General features: G+C 43.2%; 1 non-coding gene across 1 annotated transcript; it reads right to left on the bottom strand.

Moving 5' to 3' along the window:
* Positions 1 to 634: 634 nt before the first annotated feature.
* On the bottom strand, positions 635 to 741 carry LOC130464537 (small nucleolar RNA R71). The gene has a single exon (XR_008924938.1). It is a non-coding gene; the product is annotated as a small nucleolar RNA R71 (small nucleolar RNA).
* Positions 742 to 12,021: the final 11,280 nt, after the last annotated feature.

Raw genomic sequence — 12,021 nt, 5'->3', positions numbered from 1 at the left:
CGATCCATATTTCCGTTTCCGGCAATATCATCGTTTCCGGAGTATTCTTTTCTTGCCTGTGACGATCTCAGCTCCCACTGAAACCAAGATCCGTCGATTCCGAATATCCATAGATGGAGTATTTAATGCCATTAAATACTTGATCCGTTTACGTACTATTTGTGTGACCCTACGGGTTCAGTCAAGAGTAAGTTGTGGATTAATATCATTAATTCCACTTGAACTGAAGCGGCCTCTAGCTAGGCATTCAGCTCACTTGATCTCACTGAATTATTAACTTGTTAATTAATACTGAACCGCATTTATTAGACTTAACATTGAATGCATACTTGGACCAAGGGCATTATTTCCTTCAGAGCCTGCATTGATTAACATGATTGAGAGACGCCAGTACGGTGGGGAACCAGGTGAAGATCCGAATCTTCACATTCAGTCCTTCATCCAATATTGTTCCACCATCAAGCAAAAGGGATTGACTCCGAAGCAGACTATGGAGATACTTTTCCCGTTCTCTTTGAGTGGGAAAGCTAAACTGTGGATTAATGGGTTGAATCGGGCGGCTTTGAAAATCACTAATTGGGAGTCCTTGGCTCTTGCTTTTTATGTTAAATATTTTCCACCTGAGAAAATGGCTCGTCTGAGGGGTCAGATATTAGGTATCTCGCAACAAGCGGATGAGAGTTTGTTCGAGGTCTGGGAGAGATTCAAAGATTTGCAAAGAGAATGCCCGCACCATGGTTTGGAAGATTGGTTCTCGATTCAGCAGTTTTATAATGGTCTGGGCAATGAGTCTAGATGTTTGTTAGATTCGGCTGCCAGTGGGAGGTTCATGCAACTTGAGGTGCCTAGAGCTATGGAGATGATTGAGGAGATAGCCATTCACAATGCCCATTATGGGAATCCTAGAGGTCTATCTAATAGGGGTGGTAAGCATGATTTAAATTCTATTGAACAATTAACTGCCCAATTGACTGCTTTACACTATAAGTTTGATAATATACAAGCAGCCAATGCTCAACCTACCCAACCTGCTAGTGTAGCTGCTATGAGTGCCCAACCTGCTACTGTTTGTGAAAGTTGTGGAATGTCTGGTCATTATGCACAGGACCGTAGGAGCTCTGTTGAACAGTGTAACACATTTCAATCCTACAAACAAAATAACTCATTCTCCAACTCTTACAATGAGGGCTACAAAAACAACCCTCTACTATCCTACAGGAGCAACAATATCCAGAACCCTCACCAAGTCCAACATCCACCACAACAGCCATACCAACCCCCACATCAACAATCCTACCAACCACAGAACAACTACAACCAACAGTCTAGTGGACCACCTAGGTTCCCTAGACAACACACATCACCTCCACCACCACAACCTCAAGCCACACAGCCTGACCCTATGCTAGTAGAGATGAGAAACATGATTCTTCAAATGCAAAAATCTCTAAGTGAAAAGGATGCAAAGATCGAAGCTCTTACTGCTCACAACAAGATCATTGACACACAGTTGGCACAGATGGCTACTACTATTGCAGGGAGGCCACCAGGCCAATTTCCTTCACAGCCCGAAAATAAGGAGACTGCTAATGCAATTACATTGAGGAGTGGTAGGAATTATGATGGTCCTTCTATGCCGGTTGAGGTTGATTCTGGGGTGTCTGCTAGTGATCCGGTCAGTGAGGAAATCCCAAAGATAGTTATGGATGGTAAGGAAGCTGAAAAGGTAGTCAATGAGAATGAGGCTACAACTGAGGTTAAGAAGGGGGCAGATATTCAAGTACCACCTATTGCACTCCCCTTCCCAAACCGACAACTCAAGAATAAGCTAGACAAGAAGTTTAGCAGATTCTTGGAAGTGGTCAAAAATTTGCAGGTAACGGTTCCTTTTACTGAACTAATTTTACAGGTTCCTGCTTATGCTAAATTCATGAAAGATATTTTGACCAGGAAACGTGCTTTTTGTGAGGTAGAGACTGTAGCTTTCACTGAGGAATGTAGTGCTTATTTGCAAAACAAGTCTCCACCTAAACTTAAAGACCCCGGGAGTTTTTCGATCCCATGTAACATTGGCACTGTATTTATTGATAAGGATTTATGTGATTTAGGTGCTAGTGTGTTTGTCATGCCTTTGTCTGTCTGTACTAAACTGAATATGGGTGAGCTTAAGGTTACTAATATCACTCTACAAATGGCCGACCGTTCTGTCAAATACCCCTTAGGTGTTTTAGAGGACGTCCATGTTAGAGTAGGTAAATTCTATATACCTGTAGACTTTGTAGTACTAGACATGCAGGAGGATTCTCAAATTCCCATAATCTTAGGTAGACCCTTCCTTCACACGGCGGGGGCGGTCATTCATGTTAAAAGTGGGAAATTAACTTTGTCTGTTGGGGATGATAAGGTGACTTTTAATCTGAATAGTGCCTTAAAAAGTCCCATGCTAGAGGAGGAACAATGCTATCGTATAGATGTAGTTAATTTTATTACTCGTGATAACGTCTCCCAAGTTCTCGAAAGAGATCCCTTGGAGGCAGTGCTTTGTTGTGAGTCTTCTGCAGGTGATAGCAGTTCTTGGAGTGCTGAAGTGGATGCTCTGGAGTTGGCTCTTAATGGTGGAGAATCTGAGCCGGAGAGCACCAAATTGAAGAGGTTAGTTCGGCCGGTTTGTTCTGTTAAAGAGGTAAAGAAACCCGAACTTAAGCATCTTCATGCTAACCTTAAATATGCGTTTTTAGATGATGAACAACTTTGCCCTGTGATCGTCAGTACTGCACTTGATGCAGACCAGTTATCCCAACTTCTTATTGTGTTGAAAAGGCACAAAAAGGCCATTGGGTACAGTATTGATGATTTAAAGGGTATTAGCCCTGACTTTTTTATGCCAAGGATACATCTAGATGAAAATCATAAACCATGCATCCAACCCCAACGTCGTTTGAACCCTGTCATGCAAGATGTTGTAAAAGCTGAAGTTATGAAATTGCTTGATGCGGGTATTATATATGCTGTGTCTGATTCTAAGTGGGTGAGTCCTGTTCAGGTAGTGCCTAAGAAAGGGGGGACAACTGTGGTGAGAAATGAAAAAAATTAGTTGATACCAACTAGGGTAGTCACAGGTTGGCGCATGTGCATTGATTATAGGCGTCTTAATGTTGCTACTAAAAAGGACCATTTTCCCCTTCCCTTCATTGATCAAATGTTAGAAAGGCTAGCCTGTCACAAGTTTTTCTGTTATCTGGATGGTTATTCTGGTTTCTTTCAAATTCCCATACATCCAGACGACCAGGAAAAGACCACCTTCACCTGTCCCTATGGTACCTTTGCATATCGTAGGATGCCTTTTGGTCTGTGCAATGCACCCGCTACTTTCCAACGTTGCATGATGAGTATCTTTTCTGATTTTATTGAGTCTATCATGGAAGTGTTTATGGATGATTTTAGTGTCTATGGTACTTCTTTTGATTCTTGCTTGCTAAATCTGACTAAAGTCTTGAAAAGATGTGAAGAGTGTAATTTAGTCTTGAACTGGGAAAAGTGTCATTTCATGGTTACTGAAGGGGTGGTCTTGGCACATTTGATATCTGATAAGGGCATTCAGGTGGATCGAGCTAAGGTCCAAGTGATTGAACAATTTCCCCCTCCAGTTAATGTGAAGGGTGTTAGAAGTTTTCTTGGTCATGCGGGATTTTATCGCCGCTTTATCAAGGATTTTTCTAAAATTTTTAAACCACTTACCCAGCTCCCCTCAAGGATTCCCCGTTTGTGTTTACTGATGCTTGTCTTGAGGCCTTTGACAGGATTAAACGGGCACTGATTTCGGCTCCCATCATTCGTTCTCCCGAATGGGATCTTCCGTTCGAGATAATGTGTGATGCAAATGGTTATGAAGTTGGGGTAGTTTTGGGTCAGAGAAAGGAGAAGGTTTTACATGCTATTTATTATGCAAGTAAGACCTTAGATGAAGCTCAAGTTAATTATGCTACTACTGAGAAGGAGCTTCTAGCCATAGTCTATGCCTTGGATAAATTCCGCACCTATCTGATTGGATCCAAGGTGATAGTCTATACTGACAATGCGGCCCTTAAGTATCTGCTCTCTAAGAAGGAAGCCAAGCCTAGGCTTATTCGATGGATACTACTGTTACAGGAGTTTGATTTAGAGATCCGCGACAAGAAAGGGGCTGAGAATGTGGTTGCAGATCACTTGTCTAGATTGAGGTATGATGATGGTAAGGGATCTACACCGATTGATGATTCATTTCCGCATGATCATTTACTTGCACTTGCCACTCAGTCACCATGGTTCGCAGATTTTGCTAACTACATTGTGGGGGAAATTCTTCCAGCCGATCTTACATATCAACAGAAGAAGAAATTCCTACATGATGTCCGGTTCTACTTTTGGGACGACCCTTATTTTTTTCGTGAGACTGCTGAAGGGTTGTACAAGCGTTGTATTCCAGAATGGGAAGTTCAAGGTGTTATCAGTAGGTGTCAATCTTCACCTTATGGTTGTCACCATGGACCGTCTAAAACAAACGCTAAGCTGTCACAATGTGGTTTTTACTGGCCTACTATGTTCAAGGATGCAGAAGCTTTTATTATGGCTTGTGATGTGTGCCAGAGGGCCGGCACTATTTTGAGGAGGTATGAGATGCCACAGAACGGGATCCTTGAGGTTGAGGTTTTCGATGTGTGGGGAATTGATTACATGGGACTATTCCCATCGTCCAAGGGTAACTTGTATATCCTTGTTGCTGTAGATTATGTGTCAAAGTGGGTGGAAGCCGTTGCCTCACCTACCAACGATGCAAAGACAGTCATTTCTCTGTTCAAGAAAATCATCTTTCCGAGATTCGGGGTTCCGCGCGCTTTGATTAGTTCCATGAAAAGCATCTGGATGCGCTCCTGCGCAAGTATGCGGTTTATCACCGCACTGGGCTAGCCTATCACCCTCAGACAAGTGGGCAAGTTGAGGTCTCTAACCGAGAGATCAAATCTATACTTGAGAAAGTGGTGGCAAAGTCTAGGAGCGATAAGTTGTATGATACTCTATGGGCATACAAAACCGCCTTTAAGACACCCATTGGTACTTCCCCGTATCGATTGGTGTATGGCAAGGCGTGTCACTTACCAGTAGAAATGGAGTACAAGGTTTATTGGGCAATCAAACAGCTCAACATGGATGCCAAGATAGCCGGTGAGAAGCGGTTACTTCAATTGAGTGAGCTCGATGAATTCCGACTGCAAGCTTACGATAGTGCCCGAATTTATAAGGAAAAGACCAAGAAGTGGCACGATAATCGCATTTTGCATAGAGAGTTCGCGGTGGGCGACAAGATCCTACTATTCAACTCTAGGCTTAAGTTATTTCCTGGAAAACTCAAGTCTAGGTGGTCTGGGCCGTTCACCGTGACCACGGTTAGCAAGTTTGGATCTGTTGAAGTAGCGAATGATAATGGTGAGCAATTTAAGGTCAACGGGCAACGTCTGAAGTTGTACCATGATGGGGATACTGTAGGAGTTGTTGAGGTACATTACCTCAACCCCTCCGCCTCATAGACAGCATATCTGAGGTAACAAGGTCGAGCGGGACCTAGAAATAAACCAGCGCTTTGCGGGAGGCAACCCGTATTTTATCGCTTTAGTAGTATAAGTTTGATTTTGGATTCTATTGTGTGTGTTTAGTTAGTATTTCCCATACCTAAGTGTGTTTAAGTATTGTTTTTGTTGTTAGAGAGGTGAGAAGAGGGCATTACGTTGTTTGGGTGTTTAATAATGTGCAGGCCTAAAGCTCCAAGTTCGAGAAAGTGAAATTACGTACAAAGCCGAGCATGCTGCAAACCGCCCGATCCGAATCGGGCGAGGCGCGCCCGATCGGGCGCGCACGGATGAAATTAATGTAGCTTCTTTGTGCCCGATCGGGCGCAGCATGCCCGATCGGGCGGTCTGGCGAGTGGAATGCCCGAGTCGGGCGATGGTCTGCCCGATCGGGCGCTGAAGGTGAGTGGTTTTCCCGATCGGGCGAAATTATTTTGCCCGATCGGGCGGTTGAGGAAAAGTTCGTGGAAAAGTCAAGGAAGAATTCTGGGCAGAAAAAGTCAAGAAAAGAGGCATTCGCAAATCGCCCGATCCGGATCGGGCGAGGTGCGCCCGATCGGGCGCGCACGTATCAGAAGAAATAGATCGCAAATCGCCCGATCGGGCGAGATGTTGCCAGATTGGGCGAAATGCGATTTCAGCGACAAAAATACGGGATCCCCTTTCTTTTCTTCACTTCCTCTTCATCTTCAACCTAACTTTCTCTCACTTCCTCCATTAAACCCCAACCTCCAAAAACTTCCAACAACCATATCTCCCTCAAATCTCCACCAAATTCAACAATCTTTTCACCAAAATCATCCTCTCAGTATCCTCTACAACCTATACCCAACCGACTTCAGTTTGCTCCAATCTCCCCAAAACCCCCAAATTCACCCAAAAAGCTTAAAAACCTCAAAAAATTCAGATTTTCATCCATGGGTGACCGACCAAGGAGGAATTGCACGAGGAAACCAAGGAATCAACATGAAGCTTCGACGAGCCAAGCTCGGGAGCCGACACCACCACCTCCGCCGCCGCAATTTGAGCCCGACACGGATTTTCCGGATGTCATTTTCGTTTCGGAGGGGCAACGAGCACGTTTCATCCACCTCAAACTGAGGGAGGTAATCCCTACTCGCTTTATTTGCCAAAAATCTTTACATGAAATGGGTATTGAAAGTGATGTCAAGCGTGTCTTTGTTGGTGTTGGAATGAGAAATATGTATAGCATGCTCCGTCTCACATTTAGACGGTTAACTCTGGAATTTTTGAGTAGTTTCAATGTGCGTAGAGATGGTTATCGAACCGTGTCGTCGGTTCAATTTCGTGTGATGAACCGAACTTTTACCATGAGTTTAGCTGATTTTGGTAGGAATTTTGGGTTGTCTACCACCTATAGTAGGAAACCTAAGGAAACCCATAATAACTGTGAAATGTGGGGAAATCTTACGGGTAAAGCCAATCCCGGGAGTATGCAACATTTGCATGCTCCCAAGATACAACACCCGGTCCCTATTGTCTTCTACAGGTTTCTGGGATTTACGATCTTTGGTAGGGATGAGACCCAAAATATTAGGAGTACGGAGCTTGAGATTCTAGGTGGCTACGTTTTAGAAGGGGAGGATAGCTACAAAATGAACCTTGCGCACCATATGGCCTCTCAATTCTATTCCATAGCCACTTCCACCCATACTACTCGCATTACCATTGGTGGGTTGATCACCCACATAGCCATGGCCACGGCCAACTTTACTGCGGCTAACCATACTCCAGTTCTGGGTAGCAACCTACTTGACTTGGCTTACTTTGCTGGACTCCGTCGGCTACAGGGGAAGCATGGGTTGTTTAGGCCGGGAGCCATGTATTGGATGTTTGAGGGAAACAGGCTTTTCACCTTGCCTGACCCTCAAGGCCGCACTAGTTTCAGACCCGGTCAGGCTCATTACTTATATGTTGGATTTGAGCAAGAGCCTCAGCCTGACCCCCAGCCTCAGCCTGACCCACAGCCAGAGCCCCACCAGTACCAGCCAGAGCCTCGCACCTACTTTAGGAGGGGGCGTCGAGACCAGGGGAGGCCCCAGGGTGGCTCGGTAGTAGATGAGGAGCAGGGGTCCATTCATGAGCGGTTGAGCGAACTTGAGCTCGGGTTCCATGAGTTCGAAGCTGATCACCAGAGGACCATGTTCTCGTTCTACGATCAGTATGCCAGGCAGGGCTACATTGCCCCAGATTATGAGCACCCTACCTGGTATACCTATCCCGCGGAGGGATATGGAGCTCCGGGTTCTATGGGCACCTTCACACCTACCCAGTACGGAGAGTTTGGAGCGGGTCCTAGCGGGCATGGTGGCAGAGATGATGGTGATGATGGCGGCCAAGGCCGTCACTGATGATGATGAGGATCGAGTTGGTTCGATACCCCTTGAGCCAATGAGGACATTGTCTGATTTGGTTTGGGGGGGTTTCACATTACTTGTACATTGTAGGTATGTTTTTCTTTTCTTTTCGCATTTCTTTATTTTGGTGTGTTTCTTTGGTGTGTTTATTGCTTTGTAGAGTAGTTTATTGCTTTGAAAAAAAATACAAAAATACGTTCCGATGAATACAAAATCATGCTTCCCTGTGCCCCTTGAGCAAAAATTGTTTTGATTCTTGGTATTTGATGATGGGCAATGTAGATGTGTTAGCCATGATTTGATATTCGACCGCTTTGATGCCTTAACATGAGTCAACTCCGACTAACTACTTGTGGACTTGGTGCTTGACTAGCTGACTTGGTTAGGATGTGTGATAGCTTCCTGGTGTGTCATTGATTTTGAGTATTGGTTTGCAACTATTAGTAGTGTTTTATGACTCATATACATGCACATTGTGGAGGACGAAGGCATTTTTCTATTTAGGTAGCCTTCAGATGAATTTAGATATATTTGTTCCCTCTTTTTCTACCCATGTTGTGCTTGTACCCTTTATTCGGTGACTAACCATATTACAAGCCCATGAAAGCCCCATTTGTTACTAGTCCCAAGCCTAGCTTGGGGGAGCTAATAGTAGTGAGGTGAGGGAGTTGTAGTGTGGTACATTTTGAGCATTTTGAGTATTGAAAAAGGGAGTTTCTCTCATCATGATAGTTGTTGAAAAATAAAAAAAATGAGTTGAAAAATGAAAGAGATGAGAAGATGTGAAGGTTTTCCAAAAGAAAAAAAAAAGAAAGAAATTGAAAAAAAAAAAGGGAAACAGAAAAAGAGAAGTTCATTATTTTCAGAAAAAAAAATTCAAAGCATTGTGTCATTCAAGTATTACAATTCCATATCATTATGAGTGATTGGTTTTATAGATGAAAAAGGGCAAGAAAGTATGATGTAGTTCATTTGATTGTTCATGTGTTAAGTGGGAGAGTTGTGGTCATCACTTGTGATTTATCATGGTCGTATTTAGGATTTATGCTCCCCAAAGACAAGGCTTTAAGCTCACATTATATCCAAATTTACCGCACCCTTACCTAAGCCTAACATTACAAGCTTTGAAGACCTTCCGACCTTTGTGCATAGAGTCGTACTTATGTGAAAATAGTTGTTTATCAATGCAAGTTATGACATGACACATTCCGAGTCGACTACTAGGTTGAGTGTATGTTTTTCTAGACACACGAGTGTTGTGAGTTTGGGAGGGCATTGTTCACTTATATGTTGGCAGGGGAGCGAACAGGTATCTTTTATCCGCCACATAAATGAGTGACGAGTGTGTGAGCACTAGTCTTGAATTCCAATGTGCATTTTGTTAGGTTATGATACATATGACATTACATAGATCATGCGGAAACAACCATTAACCCAGGACAACATATTATTTACACATAATCATATAGCATAATTTAGATGCATACTCTTTGTTGCGTGCCCTCCCTAGCTGCGCCCGAACCGAACAAGAACAAGTCTTTAGGACTCCAAGTGTCGTCCCTCCGTAGATAGTCCACAGCACGTCCGGATCCGCCTTAAGATTGACCAACTAGAATCGCCCTTAAGGTACTATTATTTTCGGCACTTTATAGGCAAATGTGTGACTGAATTTTTCTCTCAAAAACTCACTTTGAATACTTTTAAACTTGTTATAAATTGTGAACCCAGGCCACATATTTATAGGGGTATGGAAAGGGAATTGGAATCCTATTCAGATACAAATTAATTAAACCTAGAATTCTACAAGAACTCTAATTTAATTAATTTATCAATTAGAATTAGGAATTTAATCATTAACCGAACTCTGCATGTTTTAGGAAACGTGCACGAACACAAACACTTGCACACACACGCACGGCAGCCACGATGGGCTCCCATGCGTGCGCGCGAGCAGCAGCCCACGCAGCGCCCGAGCGCGCTGCGCGCTGCGCGTGCTTGCGCGCGCTGTGCGTGCTGCGCGCGCTGTGCGCGCTGCGCAGCCTGCTGGGCCTGGCCTTGCGCTGGGCCTGGCGTGGCTGTTTGTGCGGCGCGCTTGGCTTGCTGGGCGATGGACTGGCTTCGTGCTGGGCCTCGTCCGGCAGGCCTCGTCCGATGCTTATTCGTACGATGCGCTTCCGATTAAATTTTCCGATTCCGGAATTCATTTCCGATACGAACAATATTTAATATTTCCGATTCCGGAATTAATTTCCGTTTCGAACAAATATTTAATATTTCCGTTTCCGGAATTATTTTCCGATTCCGGTAATATTTCCGATTCTGACAATATTTCCGTTTCCGGCAATATTTCCGATTCTGGCAATATTTCCATTTCCGATAATATTTTCCGATACGTACCATGTTTCCGTTTCCGGCAACATCTACGACTTGGATAATATTTATATTTCCGATACGATCCATATTTCCGTTTCCGGCAATATCATCGTTTCCGGAGTATTCATTTATTGCCTGTGACGATCTCAGCTCCCACTGAAACCAAGATCCGTCGATTCCGAATATTCATAGATAGAGTATTTAATGCCATTAAATACTTGATCCGTTTACGTACTATTTGTGTGACCCTACGGGTTCAGTCAAGAGTAAGCTGTGGATTAATATCATTAATTCCACTTGAACTGAAGCGACCTCTAGCTAGGCATTCAGCTCACTTGATCTCACTGAATTATTAACTTGTTAATTAATACTGAACCGCATTTATTAGACTTAACATAGAATGCATACTTGGACCAAGGGCATTATTTCCTTCAGTCTCCCACTTGTCCTTAGGGACAAGTGTGCATTTCCTAATTCCTTTGTCGCTCGATGCTTGCTCTTGAACATAAGGTAAGAGTTGTCATCCTTATTACGTCCAGAGGTGTTCCTCGGTTTCAGAGTTCAACTGATCAAATAAACAGATAATCATAGCCTATGATTCATCTGAGCACTGCCATGCATTTCACAGTTTCTAGCTCTCCGAGTGGCCTTGTACAACTTTTAAGCATCTCATCCCGATTTATGGGAGGACAATCCCAATCTTGCGATCTTGAGATTAGACTTCGTTTGATAGGTGATTACCTGAGCGTTGCCTTTATAGCCTCCTTTTACGGTGCGACGGTTGGTCAACGTCAAAGCAACCAGTTCTCAAACAAGTAATCTCAAATCACTCAGGTATTGAGGATTTAGTGTCTAATAATTTAATGAAATTTACTTATGACAGACTTTCATCTCTTACAGTAAAGTTTCATAGGTCTTGTCCGATACTAGTCTTCCCAAAGTAAGTATCTATGCAAATGATTATAACATTGCCATGTCCACATAGTTCAAGAAACAGAACTACTAGTCATCTTGCATTCTAATCGTCTAATGTTTTCTATGCGTCCAATTTTATAGAAAACTCCGACTAGGGACCATTTTCAACCTTTGACATTCAAGTTCACTTGATAGACATTTCTTAGTCACAGGACTGGTCCTGACAGTCTATCTTGAATATATCGTCAAATTGAAGGGACTCATCATTTAATAAACCACAAATTAAATGGAAAAATGAATTCATTTCATTTATTGTGAATGATTAACCAATAATGTTTTACAAAGATTTAAACTCTAAAACTTTAAAACATTAAACAGAGACATCAAAGCCATTCTCCAATATGCTTGATTCCCATAGCTGCAGTGTGCGAGTTGTGCTTCGCCTGCGGCAGAGGTTTAGTTAATGGATCTGATATGTTGTCATCAGTTCCAATTTTGCTTATCTCGACTTCCTTTCTTTCAACGAACTCTCGTAGAAGGTGAAATCTACGAAGTACATGCTTGACTCTCTGGTGGTGTCTAGGCTCTTTTGCCTGTGCAATAGCTCCGTTATTATCACAATACAGGGCTATTGGTCCTTTAATGGAGGGGACTACACCAAGTTCTCCTATGAACTTCCTTAGCCATATAGCTTCCTTTGCTGCTTCATGTGCAGCAATGTACTCCGCTTCAGTTGTAGAATCCGCAATGGT

Source organism: Spinacia oleracea, chromosome 6, assembly GCF_020520425.1.
Source record: "Spinacia oleracea cultivar Varoflay chromosome 6, BTI_SOV_V1, whole genome shotgun sequence".
Classification (NCBI taxonomy): domain Eukaryota; kingdom Viridiplantae; phylum Streptophyta; class Magnoliopsida; order Caryophyllales; family Amaranthaceae; genus Spinacia; species Spinacia oleracea.
Note: the sequence above shows the minus strand (reverse complement) of the source record. Positions and strands in the feature narration are given on the sequence as shown.